General features: G+C 35.1%; 1 pseudogene; it reads left to right on the top strand.

Moving 5' to 3' along the window:
• Window positions 1–4,208: 4,208 nt before the first annotated feature.
• On the top strand, window positions 4,209–4,719 carry LOC108540381 (high mobility group protein B1-like; annotated as a pseudogene).
• Window positions 4,720–6,336: the final 1,617 nt, after the last annotated feature.

Genomic DNA, 6,336 nt, shown 5'->3' with positions numbered 1-6,336 from the left:
TTTTTTTTTTTTTTTTGTCAACTGTCTTTAGTAAATTATATTAACAAAATGTTTGACTTAAGCCTATTCTATGTCCTGAAGTACCACGATCTAAGCTAACTTGTTAAATCTACTATATTCAGGTATGATCCACTAGTAAAACTGCTTTTAAGATTGCTTTGGGAAATGGTCATTACTAAAATCAGCAGTGGTCATGTAGACAAACTCTTATTCTCACGGTATGATTTGTTACAGATCCAATTATATTTATTCAAGGATGTGCCAGAGGCTAATTTTACAAATTTCCAAATTGTGATTTGCTCAGAAAGGAAGGAGATATGTTAGGTGTTACACATATAAAATGGAATAGTCATATTTTTTGCATCTTTCCGTAAGAGGTTGTATTTACTCATTTTCTTACTCTTAAAAAATGCTGACTGCGTACTTATGTTAGTTTTACAAGTAAATATCCACCTCTTAACAATAGCTGATTTTAAATTGAGACATTATATTATAAACATAATCAATAAAGAGTAGAGAAAACCTGAACCCATCATATAGAATGAGTCTTAAATAGTTCTATGCAGTTATTTAAATCTGTGTATATTACATTTACATTAATTTTAATTACATTAATTTTAATTACTGTCTTTTACATTATGTTTTCTAGCATCATTTTCATCCCATTCCAGAGACAAGGATGAACTGCTACTCCTGTGAAGCAAAAATTAAAGGCTTTACCTTCTTTAAACTAAAATAGGCTGTGAATTATATAATATATGTATGATATAGATATGTAGAATTCTGAGATAAATGGTCTATATGTTTTCTCACTCAGCTATTTTGGCTCTCCTAATCATGCTTTCTCATCCTAGAGTGGCTGGAGCATGGCTTTGTCCTAATTCTGATCAGTACTTCTTTCATCCTCATGGTTCTACCCTGTTTGCTTTTATAACTTCTACTGCCCATGCCAGAGCACAGCAGGTTTGTCGTGTTCTTGGATGAATGCAAATGCAGTGATTACAAAGGGTGTGTTATATGCATGTTATGTACCAAGCATGGGTCTATCAGACATTAATCCTACACAGGTCTCAGCCTAGACCCCTTTCTGCAGGACGCCTCCTCCCCTGAGGGGAAAAAATAGGTAGACATTTTTGAGCTGCTATGACAATCTGTACTTAACTCCGTCTAAGCCCACATCACAGTGCCTAGAGACTGTAAGCATGTTTTTCTGTTGCATTCTCAATGACAAGGCCTGTGTATTTTCTCACTATATAGCCAGGGATTTGCACAGTATATGGATTAGAGCAGATCTGAACAAATGTTTGTATAATGATTTCACAAATAAAGTAAAACAGCACAGCCACTAATCTTAAATTACTTATATTCTATAACTGACAGAAAAAAAAAAATTGGTAGCAACAGTAAGCGATGATGGAAATATGCATGGGTGGGAGCACAAAGAAGAGCACCTAACTCAGTCTGAGGGACACAGAAAAAACTTCATAGAGGAGATAAAGCGTGAGTTGAATCTTGAAGGATGAGTCTGCATTGTTCAGGCTGAGAAACTAGGAAACAGTTTCCAGGTAAAAGGAGCAATACTTGCAAAGACACAGAAGTCAAGAAACCATAATGGGCAAATATGAGACTTTGAAATATGTCTTTTTGTGCCACATTAAATATTTTGAAGACAACTCTATAATAAAGAAGGAATCATACTGTTATTTTTAGTTACAGAATACTATTATCAAAATTTATGTTAATTAATTATAATTAAATGTATTTAGCCAGCAAGGTAAGAGGCCTGTGGTTGGAGGATGAAATGAGGATTGGGTGATCTCAGTCTAAGCAGGTGCATAGGACAAGTGGGAAATAATCATGGTCTTGTAATAAGACAGCGGCATAGGGAATTAATAATAGCACTTCCATCAAAATGGAAAAATTGGTATTAACTTTTAATTAGATGTATAATAACTACAAGCCTGCAGAATTAGCTATACTTGATATTCATGGAGCCTGGGTTAATGGTATAAAGGGAGGGCCATATACTTCATGTCCAAATATCTAAAAGTTTTAAATCAAGGTAAAATAAATGACTAAATGCACTATATCTAGCATGTTACCTTGAAAACATACCTTCATAATGACCTGGAAGACAGACTGAAGATAGAAATTCTCTTAGTTTTTTCAGTTTCATGCTGAAACCTGACAACTCAAGGAGATTCCTTTATAACTTTGATTCCCTTCTACGTGGTGAAAGCCCTCAAGTATTCACATGTGAACATCCTAGTTTATCCAACACCCCCTCTCCAGATAAAAGGAATTCTTCTGAGCATCCTGTGGGCCTTTGTCGTCTACCCTCCGGAGGATTATCCTGGGAAAGAGGCACAAGTCCTGAAAGCAGATCAATGAACAGGGCCCGTTGAGTGGAGGTTTAAGGATTCCAGACACTCAGAACATAGTTTACAAGATGGCCGTGGTCTCCGTGGGGCCACATCTCCTGACCCTGCAGATACTTGTCCTGACCCTGATAGCCCCTTGTATTGTGGAACAGATTTTGGATTGGTCTAAATGCTGTATTTCAACATAGATAACTTATCTGTTTTATTACACAGATTTCAGATACTATTTTTTTTCTTTTTTTTTTTTTTTCTGGTTAGTTGTTCATAGTCCTGTTCTCCATCCTGTGGAACTCTACAGGTGAGACTCTCCAAGTGTTTTTTTTGAATATGAGTGTTTTCTGCTAATACAATACTTTCTACAAAATTTCTTAACCAAAAACCTACATCTCCTGAGAAGGTTTGCCACTGCTGCAATAAAAAGGGTGAGAAACCAGCCGGTTTTAAACAGGTAAATATGATCTTACAGTCTGTTTTGTCCTTTTGGTTCATTATTGAGATTCACAATCAAATGCGTACACTGCATAAACTGGGGTTAAAAGCTCTCTGCTTGCTTTTTCATAGTTTTCCTGCATAACTATCATCTAACCATTTACATGTATGTTACATTAGTTCAATAATTTTTGTTCTATACTTGTCTCTGTCGTTAATTATCTGGATGACCTTGGACAAAAGTTACAAAATCACTATCTGCTCTATTCTCTTATTATCTGTCTTATCTATTTAAAGGGTTATGAATGGAAGAAAAGTGAGTGAAGTATGTGCAAATACAGTGAAAATTATACACACTATGCAAAAAATACCTTTTAAAAGGATAGTTATTCTCTATTGTGATGATTATTTATTTGCTGGTTGTCAGTAAGTTATTTTTGGTGGAGATTCATATATATTATGGGTTAAAAACAAATAATATTCTATTATTCCTAATAGGAATTGCTATAATAAATTAATATATTATTTTCAAAAAAATTGACATTGTTGATAATATAAATTATGGGTTTCATTTTGTGCTTTTACTAAATATTAAGACTAATTATAAAATTATTTTTTCACATTAATTTATGTGTTTGTGTTTAAACAGATATGAAACTTTATTTTCCTGACATAATTTTAAAAGATTTATAATTATGTTTAATTAATAAAATATTCTAAAACTGAAGCATTTAAGGCTTGAAGAGACTGTAAAATCAAAATTGATATTCCATTCTTTATATTGGTTTTAATAACATATTCTAGGGAAACTTACATAATACCAGATTAACTATTCCATCAATATTGAGTCAAATGACCTAAGAGCTAAGTATGGACAATTAGATGAGACTTCAATTGTCTTAGTTGATCTGAAAATATAAAACACCTTAGGTAAATGACACTCATGGTGTCATAAATATTGCGTTGTCTCTCGTAAAGAGAGGAGTTTCTGATATTCTTATTATTGATGATTCAGTATTCAGTTTTCAGGTAAAGTGAGAAATCATGAAACAGATTTAGGTCAACTTGTTTGACAGAAGTCATGCCAAGGGTGAAGCAATAGATCCAAAATATGATTCTCAAATATTTCTAGAATCAAGATCACTGTATCAAAATAAAAAGGGCAAAATCCAAAAAACTTTGTAATGATATGACTCATGATAGCATTTTTACTTCCCATTGATTCAGCCATTGCAGTACATTGAACTCCATAGAGACAGCACTGGGGCAAGTGAGAGTCGGATGGGCACTCTGCGACTCTGTGCCTCACAGAGGGAAAATAACTAAACATGGGCGAAAGAGATCCTGAGAAGCTGAGAGACAAAATGTCACCATAGGTATTCTCTGTGCAAACTTGGGATGAGCAAAAGGGGACGCACCCACATGTTTCAATCAACTTCAGAGAGGTGGAAGACCATGTTTACTAATGAGAAAGAAAAATGCGAAGACATGGCAAAGGCGGACAAGGCCCATTAGAAAAGAGAATCCTAGTGGAAAGACAAAAGAGACACTCAAGGATCCCACCACACCCAAGAGGCCTTCTTCAGTCTTTTTCTTGTTCTGTTCCCAGAATCACCCAAGAATCAAAGGAGAATATCCTGACCTATCCATTGGTGATGTTGTGAGGAACCTGGGAGAGAAGAGGAATAACACTATTGCAGATGACAAGCAGCCCTATGAAAAGAAGGCTGTGAAGCTGAAGGAAAAATACAAAAGGATATCCCTGCATACTGAGCCAAAGGAAAACCTGGTGCAGCAAAAAGGGAGTCGTCAAGGTTGAAAACGCAAGAAAAAGAAGGAAGAAGAGGAAAATGAGGAAGATGAAGAGGATGAGGAGAAGAAAGAAGAAGAAGATGACGATGATGGATAAGTTGGTTCTAGCACAGTTTTTTTTTTTCTTGTCTATAAAGCAATTAGCCCCCCTGCACACAACTCACTCCCTTTAAAGAAGAAAATTGAAATGTAAGGCTGTGGAAGTTTTGTTTTTAAAATGTAAAGTGTCTTTTTATGTATAGTTAGCACATTACCAAATGTATCTTTAGATAGCCCTGTCTTGGTGGTATTTTCAATAGCCACTAACCTTGCCTAGTATAGTGTGGGGGTTGTAAATGGGCTGGAAATTCAAAGCAGCTTCTTGTTAGTGTGCAGCACAAATTAGTTACATATGGAGATGGTGGTTTTTTCATCTTTCATCAGTTGTCTTTGATGTGGAATATATGAAATAATTGTTTTTCTGTTAACTAAATACCACTTGGTGATTGCAAAAAAGAAAAATGCAGCTGTTTTGTTGACATTCTGAATGCTACTAAGTAAATACAATTTTTTGTTTTTTAGTATTGTCCTTTTCATCAGTCTGATTTTTTTTTTTTTTTTTCCTGAGGGGAAACTAGTCTTTTGCTTTTGCCCATTTAGGAGCACGTGAATTATGACAGTGTTTATCCTTTCATATAGTTAGCTGATAAAAAGCTTTCATCTACATACTCTACCTATCATGATGGGGTAAATAGTTAAATTGAGGCAGTTTACGTCCATAACTAAATGCATGGATCAAATCTTGATCAGTTGACAACAAATTTCACATGGCCCACTTATATTTACAAACTGAAGAGTAACCAATCTATTTACAGCATGGGGATATTAGAGTCAAACATTTTAAAAGTCTGTCCTTAAAGGACTAATCGAAAAGTATCTTTATATGTAATAGTATATTACATATATGCTATTTTATCTTTATATGTAATAGCAGCTATATTTTGCAGTTCCAATATTAAAGAAGACCTGAGATTGTATTACCAAAAGTGTGAGCTTAAAATACAAGACTGCGGCCAGGCGCGGTGGCTCACGCCTGTAATCCCAGCACTTTGGGAAGCCGAGGCGGGCGGATCTCGAGGTCAGGAGTTCGAGACCATCTTGCCCAACATAGTGAAACCCCATCGCTACTAAAAATACAAACAATTAGCCGGGCCTAGTGGCGGGTGCCTGTAGGCAGGAGAATGGAGTGAACCCGGGAGGTGGAGCTTGCAGTGAGCCTAGATCACGCCACTACACTCCAGCCTGGGCCACAGAGTGAGACTCCGTCTCAAAAAATAAACAAACAAATAAATAAATAAATATTTTTAAAAAATACAAGACTGCATATTAAGTATTTAGTTGATGTTAGTCTCAGTGATGACTGTGAAAATACTGGCTGTAGTTGTCTTCTCCCATTTATCTAAATATGGACTGCTCAGTAAGCTGAGACTCTCCATTGTAAGTTTTTTTAATTAATTGGGCCAGCTTTGAAATGAAGATACTGCATTTAAAATAGGGTATATTTTCCTATATCATGTGTTGCCCCTTTATCAATCAAATAGGAGAAAAGAAGACAAATTTTGCATCTCAGTATGAATTACTCAATGTATTTGAATTTTTTTTTTTACAAAACCCAAACGTATTCATTAGTCCTGTTTGTCTACTTTGCAGTTTAGAAAACAATTTGTCAATTTTG

The sequence above is a fragment of the Rhinopithecus bieti genome, unplaced genomic scaffold (assembly GCF_001698545.2).
Source record: "Rhinopithecus bieti isolate Rb0 unplaced genomic scaffold, ASM169854v2 scaffold_18803, whole genome shotgun sequence".
In the NCBI taxonomy this organism is placed as follows: domain Eukaryota; kingdom Metazoa; phylum Chordata; class Mammalia; order Primates; family Cercopithecidae; genus Rhinopithecus; species Rhinopithecus bieti.
This window is presented reverse-complemented; position numbering and strand designations above follow the sequence as displayed.